General features: G+C 43.4%; 1 pseudogene; it reads right to left on the bottom strand.

Moving 5' to 3' along the window:
• Window positions 1–8,634, bottom strand: part of LOC100717871 (DNA/RNA-binding protein KIN17-like) — a 127,543-nt pseudogene extending 118,909 nt beyond the window's left edge.
• Between the last annotated feature and the right edge of the window lie 2,586 nt (window positions 8,635–11,220).

Here is an 11,220-nt window from a genome sequence, read left to right as displayed (position 1 = left end):
GGCTGGCAAGCAGGAGGGGGTGTGAAAAGGGAGGATGGTGTGATTCCTAATTGGAATTCAAGGGTGGAAGTACAGGTAGATATTATTTTCTAATAGAACTATGGAATCAAGTACAGTGAGATGTTGATTGAATGCACTGAGTGTACTGTCTTGAAATCCCCCCCAAGTGACTCATCTAATTTATTATCCTTCTAAAAATTCCCCACCATTTGGACATTTGTAAGAAGGAAGGATGTGGACATCTTCACATAGTCTTAAGTGTAGCTAGGTTAGCAAGAAGGAAATCAGGTAATTGTGGAGACAGGGAAGGAAAGAATGTACCACTGAAAGTGGTGTCCTTGGGAAGAGTGTGAAAGAATCATCCACTCCCTCATCCCTGATCCGAAGGTATTGCGTTTAGGGAGATAAACAGGGTAGTGTGAGAGAGATTTGTGTGAATGTTGAACAGATTCCTCCCTTCTCCCCCATTCATGCTGGGCTCATCATTCCTCCCTACTCTCTCCCCACATGGATGGTGATTGGTGGTATCTAATATCCTCCCTGAATAGCTACTATTAGCTAGTGGTTTCATGACCAAACAAAGCCCAAGGGCATGGCCATCCTAGGACAGGTATATAAAGGGAGGTCAGGCCTACCTAGGGTAGACCACTGGGAGGCACTTAGAAAGACTGGCTGAGAATCAGAAGTGCCTCAAGCAGATGCTGAACAAGTTGGTCCAAGAATGGTCATGAGAGAGGACAGGACTCTGTCACCACATGGATACATACAGCTGGCTCTGAGTGCAGATGCCACACAAGCAGGCCCAAGCACCCTCATGAGAGAGGAAAGAAGGGCTCCATAGCCACCTGGATTCATACTGGCAGCTCTGAGTGCAGATGCTGCAGAAACAGGTTCAAGGGGTCTCCTTGACCACATGAATTCAAGGGCCAGGTGAATGAATCAGCTCAGCTCCTCCCTTTGTTCCCCTTGACACTCATCAAGACTCCTACCTTTCCAGAAGACTGTACCCCTTCTGAAACCCCTTTTGCTATCCTTCATTCACATGCTTGTCCAAAACAGATCACTCCTGTGATCTCTTTGTGTTCTTCCAGATGCCCAGGAAAACAAGGAAGGCTCCAAAGTCCCTTCAAGGTAATTTGAAGAAAAATGTATCCCGCAGATTCCCCGCCTACTCTGGTAAACTGAAGAAAGAGAGAGGGCCAACACAGTGGGGACCTCACCCCTCCTAGTGGTGATCTGGGAATCCAGGGATCAGAGGCCAGAAACCTCAAGTCTACTCCTAAATTCTCTAAAAATATTGGCAGAGCTAGTCAGGAATGTTTACATCAGCAATTTGAAGTGCTCATTGAAATAAAATCAACCTTGGGGAAACTGTGTGTGTGTGTGTATGTGTGTGTGTGTGTGTGTGTGTGTGTGTGTGTGTGTGTGTGTAAATGCTCTGACAAAGGGAAGAATGAAGGGAACAAGCAGGCATGTGAGAAGAGAGTGAGGTGTCTGACTAACAGGAGAGCTGCATCACAAACATCCTCAGCTCTGAGCCTGCTGAGACTAACACAGCATGTATGAGTCCCACACCCCATAGAGCTAAGCGCTGCCTACTGCTGTGGTGAACTTGTGGCCCAGGGCTGCTGCAGCCAGTCTCGGGTGATGCTGGCTAGAGTAGTTTGAGAGAGTGGGTCAGCAGGACTCCTCCCAACAGTGCTTTCCAGAGATATGTCTGTAGTCACTGCCTGGGGACAGGGCCCGATAGGGTGTGCCCTGTATTAGGTTTTGCCAGCCTGGCACTGAGGTCTAAGGGAAAGTCCTGTGCTGACTACCCTCGCTCAGCCTCAGTGAAAGGACTCTTGCTCCAGGCTATGTTTCCTGAGCCAGAGGTAGGGTTTTTGAAGGCACTTCCTTGGTCACTGAGGCCAACACTAAGCCGGGTCATTCCTGAGTCCCACAGGTACAAGTCACACAGGCCAACACCACAGTTGACTCTGATGCAGGCCATGGCACAAGTCCACTTTGCTGAAGGCATTATGATAAGTTGGCACAGGGTTATGGGAGCTGGGAAAAGGAGGTTTTGGAAACAGGCCAGGGCAAGGTCAGATGTAAGTACCTAAAGGGAGAATGAAAAGATGGTTTAAGTGAGCCAGTTGGGGATTTCTAGCGTGATACTTTTAACAGTGATATAAACAAACACTTCCTAGAAGTAATTGAGCCAAAACTCACAGAAGTAGACCAAAAATCAAGACAAGCAAGTATGAGAGGTGAAAGGAGTGAGAATTTCCTAGCTACTATGAAGGTGTTCATAGATTTTTTTTATTGGTACCAGGGATAGAACACATGACAGCTGTTTATAGATTTTTACAATTAAGAAATATAATTCAAGAGATGATACATGTGTATTGTCAACATTATAAAGTAATCTAGTTCTATATACCCACACTCCCAACACCACACAAGCTAGATCCAGCCAAATCTGAAAAGCCTTATCTCTGAGCATACAAGTTTTTGTGGAGACATCTAACAAGCCATAACAGTCAGTATAATGATTTTAGTTTCCCATGGAATTAATATAACTGAATGACATCCTTGCTTAATGTTTGGTCATCAATGCTATTTCATATTTTTCTTTACATTTTCATTAATTTCTGGGCACATTTTATATATATGTAACAATCACATTCATTGGAGTGACTTTGTACCTGTACATGATATGTTTCAGTTCTTTTTTTTCGGAAAATCCTCTTTGTATCCCTTTTTCCCTTCTATTCTCTTTTTATCTTTTCCCTTTTTTTCTTTACCCTGCCCCATCCTTGATTCCTTTCCCATTTGAATTTCCTCTGTTTATTTCCCAGTGTGTATTACATATTTTACTCCTTAGTTACCTTTTCAGTTTCTCACATCAGAGAAACAATGTGATATTTTAACATGTGCAGTCAACTTACTTCACTTAAGAGTATGGTCCTTTTTTTATCTTTTTCTGTCCTAGAAGCCCTACTTCCTAGTCCTCCTTTCTTTTGATCAATTTCTTCCTATTTTATAATACTTTTTATAAACTTTCATCCATATTTACACATCTGGCACCCCACACCAGAGTAATGATATGTTATCTACAGGTGTCAGATTTATTTCACTTAAGAGTGTGATCTCAAGGTGCATCAACCTAGAAAATTCACTAATTTAACCTTGTCTTTAGCTAAGTAGTTCTCCTTTGTACTTAAAGTCACATATTTTTGGTTTATTCCTTGGCTGAGGAGCATCTGGGTGGTTTCCAATTTAGCTATACAAATCATGGTGCTATAAACATGGGCACACATATGCTCCTATGTTGTAATGTTTACAGTTCTTCAGGAAAGATACCCAGAAGGAAAATAGCAGGATCAAATGGGACCTCTTATCCTAGTATTTTGAGAAATCTCCACACTGATTTCCACAATTATTGTACCAGTCTACACTGCCACCAGCAGTGGAGAGGTGTTCCTTTTTTACACCAGCATGTTTTATTGGTTGATTGTTTCATAGTAGCTATTGTTTTGGGGCTTGTTTAGACTTCAACACTACTTCATTTCAAGAAAATGTAAGTGGGGGGCTGGGGATTTAGCTCAGCGGCATAAGTGCCTGCCTTGCAAGCAGGCAGTCGTGAGTTCAATCCCCGCTACCAATAAAAACGAAAAAGACCAAAAAAAAAAAAAAAATGTAAGTGATTTAACTCAAAACAATGTGATCCAATGCAAAATTTCTGGTAAAGATTTGCAAATATTTTCTTCCACTGTATGCCTTGTCAACTGAATGCTGACAGACAATGTTACTTGATGAGGAAGATTCTCTCCTGGATTGTGCCATTTAAACCATTAAAAATGGACAGAAAGCAGAGAGGAGCTTGAGATCATACCTGCTAAACCTGCAGGCAAATTGTCTGATGTTGGCTTCCATCTGCCAGACACCAGCACAGCTCTCAGAGAGGCCAGCAGCAGCCTTACCCTTCACTCAAGTAAGAAAAGTCTATGGCATCCTCTCTGTGTGCCATGCATCTTTCACATAATCTTGCTTTTGGGCAAAGCTGAGTTTCCCAGGGGTACACTCTGACCCAAGGTAAACCCCAAAACCCTTTCCCAGGGGACTGGGAATTGGAGATACGTGTCATATGTACATATGACCTGGAGAATGTCTGTGACCTGTGTCTGCTGCCAATGAACATGGATAAGTAAAGAAAACAGAAAAATAATCGATGAAGACAAATTCAACTTCTCAAATGCTATTAATAATTACAGAACTCTTCCAGTAAATTGCATGTTGTTTGCTGTGCTCCTGTTTGGGCTTAGGCCAAGTTTTCTGTTGTCATTTTGGCCGGATCATTCTTTGTAGTTGGGCCTGATCTTTGGCCAGTGATGGTTTTTCAGTGTCCTTGTCCCCAGACCACTAGATACTAGTTGCAAGAATCAAATAAGTATGGCTATAAAACTATTTTCTGACATTGCCAGGCTCCTATATATGGACAGTGTTGACTGAGAAAAATTTATTTTTCTTTCTCTTTTCTAAAGTTTATCATGGTATCATCACTCATGTGTTCCAGTGTTTCTGGAAGTCATTTTGTATTTTATCTCATAATTTTAGTGGGTTTAGCTCAAAGTTAGCTGACCACAAAGAAGAAAGAACGTGGTGCAAGGACCTAGGAGATGATAGCTCATTACTACGTATGCCAGACAGGAAGCAAGAAGCGCAGAGTCAGGGGCAAACTACTCCCTCCCAGAGCATACTATCAATGTCCCTGCTCTGTCCAGGACCCACCTCCTAACACCAACTCATTAGTCATCCATGAGCACATTCACTGAGAAGCAGAGCCCCATGGTCCAATCAATGTCCAAACACATGAGAAGCTATTAGGATGTTTTACAGCTAATGGCAAAAGCAATCATTTCTGATAAGAGTCCAAAGTGTATGGGCCAGGGATATAGCTCAGTGGCACAATGACTGCCAAGCATGCATGGGTCATGAGTTCAATTCCTTATACAAAAACGGTCTAGAAGTAGTGATTCTCAAGGCAGACCAAACAATATTGCCCTCAAATAACTGAGATAGAGAAAAGGAGAAAAGGAAGGAAAAAGGAAAATTATAAATGTTATACACACACACACACACACACACACACACACACACACACACATATATATATATATATATATATATATATATACATACATAATGTTTACATATACCAAAATAGCTAACATGATTATGTTACCAGTCTTATTCTTGCAAAAGAACAATTCATGTTCATATGATTAGTTGAAATTCGCACGTCTATATCTAGTAATCTAAGTAACTATTCTGAAGATAACAATGTGCAATATTACAAACATTGTTAAATTCCAAACATCATTTTTAAAGCCTAATATTGCTATTGTTGGGTTTTTAATTTTTATTCTTGTAGTTGCTCTTTGCATGTCTCTTGTTTTAATTTTACTTTTATATTTTTTTCTCTTTAAAAAAAATCTCATATTGCCCCACATTGGGTAAGGACCCTTACAGTGTTCTGGGAACACTTACACTGGTAACATTTGCCCATAGTCTCTAAGCTCTGAAAAACTCCCTTTCATCACAGACAAATATTGGATGGGTTCCTCATAGCCTCCTGTGGCAGTCACTCAACCTCCTGTCAGCCTCCTCTCTTGGGACTTCTTTGCTGGTCCAGCTGCAAACCTGTTGTGGGAGTGAGGAGAGTGACCTCACAGAATTATGCTGCCTCAGTCACAGATGCCCTCGGTGACCTCACCCACAATTACCAATCCATGGTTTACCTTCTTTCTTTCCAGGAGTTTGACCACTCAGATCCCACAGTGCCTTGCAGCTCCTTCTGCCTAGAGTGCCACACAATCTATACAGCAGGTATAATAAAAAATATATTTAATCATCTGAATGCTTCTGAACATTGTCATTTTTCAATGTGTTCATAAATTACAGTGCTCATGCATCATCATTTCCAAGTCTGAATATTATTCAAGTAATCAGTTCTCATGTTATCAGTTTCCCTGTGCCTCCATAATTATTTTACCACTTCTTGAGTAGACAGCATTTCAAACTATAGATACAAAATATTGTGACTGTGTGCTGACTCTTGTGGAGAAACAAGATATGAATGAATTTTCTAGCATATGAATTAAAGGATACTTGGGTGTCCATAGTAGAGATGAAGACAAAATGAGCAAGTGTGTGGGATTAGAAGATGTATCTATGAATACATATCATGGGCCATGTAGCAGTAGCAATGGTAGAGGAAGCAAAGTTATTCTGTGCTAAGTGTTCAGTGTGTGTTGCGAACCTGGTGGGTAACCTTTGTTCTGCTCTGCTTGACTGCATTCACAGGAGAACAGCATTTCTTCTCCAGTGTCAGAGTCAGGGACCTAGGGGCAGAGTGAAATAACAAGGCATGAATGCACTGGAAGTGGTTGTCTAGGGAAACCAGCTCTGCCTTACTTGGGTCACTGAGGCACTGAACACAACAGGAGAGGTATGTGCTCTTGGTATCTAGAGGTTAGAGTCAGGGATGCTCCTGAATATCCTGCAAAGCTGCAGCATAAAGGTTGGCCTCTGCCAAAGACAGGATCTGACTCCAACTGTCAATAGCACCAAGCCTGAGAGACCTGCTTGGGCTTCGGGCAGAAGTGAGATGCTTGTATGGTCATTTACACTTGCATTTTCCACAGTGGCACAGCTAGAATCTAAACACAGCTAGTTTGCTCCCAAGACCACTGTACCTCAACCACACCAGAATTCTTTTCAACTATTAAACAATTTGAGTTGGAGATACAGGATCTAACAAGAAGACAGGGAAGGAATGAAAGAGGAAGCAAGGAAGGAAGTAGCATGGCATGGAGAGGCATGAAGGGCAGTGAACCTTTGGGGGTGTGGGGAAATTAGGATCCTGTGATGGGCATTTGATCCTACAGGGACTGGCGTGACCCACTGTCTTCAGAGGGGGCTGTGGCAGAGGACAGGAGAGTGGAAGGCATTGAAGGAGACAAGCATGTGGAGAGGGCTCAGAGAGATGGCAGGAGGCTAAGCTGCTGTCTCTGTGCCTAGAGGAAGAAGCAGGAGGCACCAGTGGGGCAGCCATGGGAAGCCAGAAGGGAGCAATTAAACTCTGTCTCAGAGCCCTGAGAAAAGGGGCCTGGGATGCTCTGTTCAGGTCTTGGCTTCAGCTGAGTGAAACCCATGCATTTCAGACTTCTGGGCTTCTCAGGCATTCAGTAAATTGTCTTTCAGAGCAGAAACCATCCCAGAGACACGGGAATTGTCCTCTGCTCTCTGTATGTGGTGTCAGCATCAGTGTTGACCTGAAATCCATCCTGTGCAGACACAGAGGCTGCTAAGGTAACAGTGCACATGGCACTTCTGTGATGCTGACCTGGGTTCTGGGTGGTCACACATTCACCACTCAGCAGCACATCTGCCATGACAGAAGAGGCCACGAGGATCAAAGAGGCTAGGTCACCTGCTCAGGGCCACATAGCTAGGAAGTGACATGGTGGCTTTGTTCTAGGCAGGGTGGCTAATTATTAGAAGACAATGCAGTGACAGGAAACAGCCAGGAACAGCCTCATTATTATTAGTGTAAGCCATTTTAAAAATACAAATGGAGGGGCCTGGGGATTTAGCTCAGCAGCATAAGCGCCTGCCTTGCAAGCAGACAGTCATGAGTTCGATCCCTGGTACCGATCAAAAAATAAATAAATAAATAAATAAAAAATAAATGAAAAAAATGAAAAAAAAACGAAAAAGACAAAAAAAATGCAAATGGAGAAATGAAGGGAAAAGGAAAATGAGACAGAAGTGGTGAATGAAGATGTGGAGCTCAAAGCTGAGAGGACAATCTTATTGGCCCCTCCCTGCACAGTGTTAGGTGCTTTGGCCCCCTCCTTTTCTGGCCTGATCCCCCCTCATCCTCAGGCCCCACCCCTCTCTTTACTTCCCTCCAGTCTCATCCCCTGAGACCCCACCTGGAGCTAAATCAGCCTTGCAGTCATCATCCTGGACCCCTCTTGCCAGGGAAAGCTGGAGTTTGAGGCCTTGGGGATGAAGAATTATCTCCCCACTTCTTCTTCCTGCAGCAAGGAGTGTGAGCAGAGCAGCACCTGCCTGCCAGAGCCCTGAAGCCACTGCTCTACACCCTCAGTCTCTGCCTTGGTCTGCACCACCAGCTGTGCTGCTGCCAAGGTCTCCACTGCCACATCCACTCCCACCTCCCAGTATGACATCACCTACACACCCCTATTTATCCAGCTGAAGTGGTACACTCCATTAATCTGTCCCCCCAGAAGTCAAGCTGGGAACCTAGAGACCAGGACACTGTCTCATACAAGCCTGCTCAGGCACCACACCCTCTTGCTCACCCTTCCTCCAGCATTCTCCCCCCAGTCCCAGACCCCAGAGCTAAACCAGATTGGCTGCAGCCACTTCATGCCCTTCCTCCACAGGCATCACAAGGGTTTAGGTCTCTGGAGATGCAGCCCTATCTCTTCCTCACCTCTCCTCCCCACAAAGGAGCAGGAGCAGCATGGTAGCTTCCTTGCCATCATGAAGCCTCTGCTCTGTGCCCTCAATCTCTGCCTCCTTTGTTTGCACAGCCTGCCATACTACCACCACCATTTCCACTGCTGCCAGCCCCACTCTACAAGTTCAACTAGAGCCTCAGAGCCCACAACACTCTCTCATGGAGGTCTATATCAAGGATCTGCACTGGGAAGCCCTAAAGTTTGGTGGAAGCTAGAAAGTCTGCAGGGAGAAGGATCTGTGGCAACAGACTGAGGGATCTTTACTGGGGCCGAAAGCAATGCTGAAGGGTGACTGAGAGAAATCTTTGTTCTCAATATAAATTGGCACAGAATATTAAAAGAGAGGGGACAACTATATAAGAAGAGAGTTTGTGGTGATGGAAGGAGTCACCACAAAGGAGGCTTTGGTGACTCTGTGCAGCCAAAGGGCAGGTTCTCTCTGATCCAGGCTCTGATGGGTGAAGAGTCCTGGGTACTGTTGTGAGCTGATTTATTTCTTGAGAGTGCAGGGAATTCTGTAAATCATTACATGCATGAGCTTTGGCACAGACTTTTGGAAGGGAGAAGGCATAGAGTCTTCTGGGATGAAGGAGTTATGCATTATCGGGGTACAGTTTCAAACATTTGCCATGATGTTTGTGCTGTCTCTCAGATGGGGTGATCTATCATTCCCATCTCTTTGGTATTTGTGGGAGCCATGGTGTCTCTCTGGCTGCTTTCTGCTGAGAGCAGGTATTGTTGGGTCCTAGGGTAGAAGAAAATGGGATTGAGTGATCTGTTCCATCCAAGTTTCTCAGTTAGTGATGTCTTTCAGTAGTAGGATTTCTTTGGCAGTCAACACCCGTATTCTGGTTGGATAACCAAATAACACTTGTATTATGATTGGATAAAATGTGAGAGGAGCCAGAAGGTACAGAGGGCAAGAAGCAAAACAATTACTATGATAACAATCACTATGATAACCATAATGGGCACTCAAATGGGATCGCAGGACCCAAGGAAGACCCACCAAGAAGACCATAAAAGTGGATTTTGGAAAATATTGTCTTCCTCATATTACAGCTGCTAATTTTTTTTGAGTTATTGTACCGATCTTTGACTATACCTGATTGGCTGACAAGGTAGCAGCGCTCTTCTCCCATCATAGCACACTATCCTCCTTTTTCTGCTGTGAGGATATCCAGTGCCCTGCCTTTTTGTAGGATTAACATTGCCAACGAGTTGATTTGGTCTTGTAGTGCATTAATGCTTTGGGAAACTGATTTTATAGCCGTTTCTAGATCATAGGATAATATAGAATAGTATCTGAGGCTTGTTTCAAATACCCCTGTCCCTATTCCAACAGCTGAGAAGACCCTGATTTCTGGAGCTATCTCTGGGTTTCTGTGGCTTCAAGTGATATTTACTTTTTGATTGTATGTGAGTTATATCTGTTAAGAAGGAGACGTGTAGGGTTAAAAATTTAATGCTGCCTGTGCCTTTCCAGTAAGCAGGGAGGTGGGAGTATGCTCCACTGCCATAAATTAAAAAGGTGTTTGGGGGAGGATGTGTTTGTAGAGTCTGACTTTGAGGGTTAAGGATTATGTAGTGTGTACAGTTTCTCTAAAATTAGTTTAGAGAGATCAGCAAGGGGGTTATATATATTGGTATTGTTAGAGTCTCCCAGAGTGGATTGTATGTAGGTGACATTGGGGGGCCAATGCTGATTTGGAGCTATCTGAGAAGGTCCAGAAACTGGATATGAGGTTGCATTTGGTTTGAGATTTGATTGGCTGAATATCACGGGCTGAACCATGTAGATATCTGCTGAAAAAGGCAGGTATAATCAACGATTAGTGTTTGAATAATTGGTCCCCTTTTGGAGCAAAGCATAAGCCATATTGAGAATCCGAGTCACAGTTAGTGAAAGAAATTGATTTAGTTTTGTGTACTTTGTAGATTTGCCTTTGTGCCTTATTATTGGGTCTTGAGATGTAAGGACAGGGACAGTAACAAGCCTTGGGATTAATGTTTTTTCATGGGAAAGAAGTAGTTTCCTCTTACTGGCTGCATGTGAATTGCAAAATCCCATGTTTGAGCAGCTGGAAATTTGACAGGTGTTTTTATAATAATCAAAAGCCATCCATCTTCAAATTTTCCAGGTTTAGGATCAGAGGAGGCATTAATGGATCCATCATTGTTTTTGTAAAGCCCACTTGGGCCACTTGAACCAATACTTCCACAGACCCAATCATGGCTATGATACCAGTAGGTGCTACTGGAGTTGCGGTACAGGAGTTGTGGTACAGGTTTTAAGGACACATAGTGAACCAGAATTTGCAGATACCTAGTATTTGTCTGCCTGGGAAGTCTTTTCCTGGAATGGATACATCAATCCATCAGACCCATAACAAGGGTTTTAGAGTCCTTCCCTCAGGTTGGTTTGAGCTATTATTTTTGGAACTCTAGTTTGTGGCCAACTATCTGTTGAGTGTGTTGTAAGGGTACGAGATTGGAGTTTTGGTTGAGGTTAAGTATAGGCAGGAGCAAGAGATATCAGCGATGGGAGACATCCCAGCCAGGAGGCCTCTACTTTAAGGGAGTTTTTATGATTGTGTCTGTAACTGTAGTTTGGGATATTTAGTTAAGCAGCTGAGGTATATGAGAGATAAGATGACAATTGTGAAGAAGATGGCAATAA

Source organism: Cavia porcellus, unplaced genomic scaffold, assembly GCF_034190915.1.
Source record: "Cavia porcellus strain 051 isolate PalLab524CR breed Dunkin Hartley unplaced genomic scaffold, mCavPor4.1 scaffold_33, whole genome shotgun sequence".
Classification (NCBI taxonomy): Eukaryota; Metazoa; Chordata; class Mammalia; order Rodentia; family Caviidae; genus Cavia; species Cavia porcellus.
Note: the sequence above shows the minus strand (reverse complement) of the source record. Positions and strands in the feature narration are given on the sequence as shown.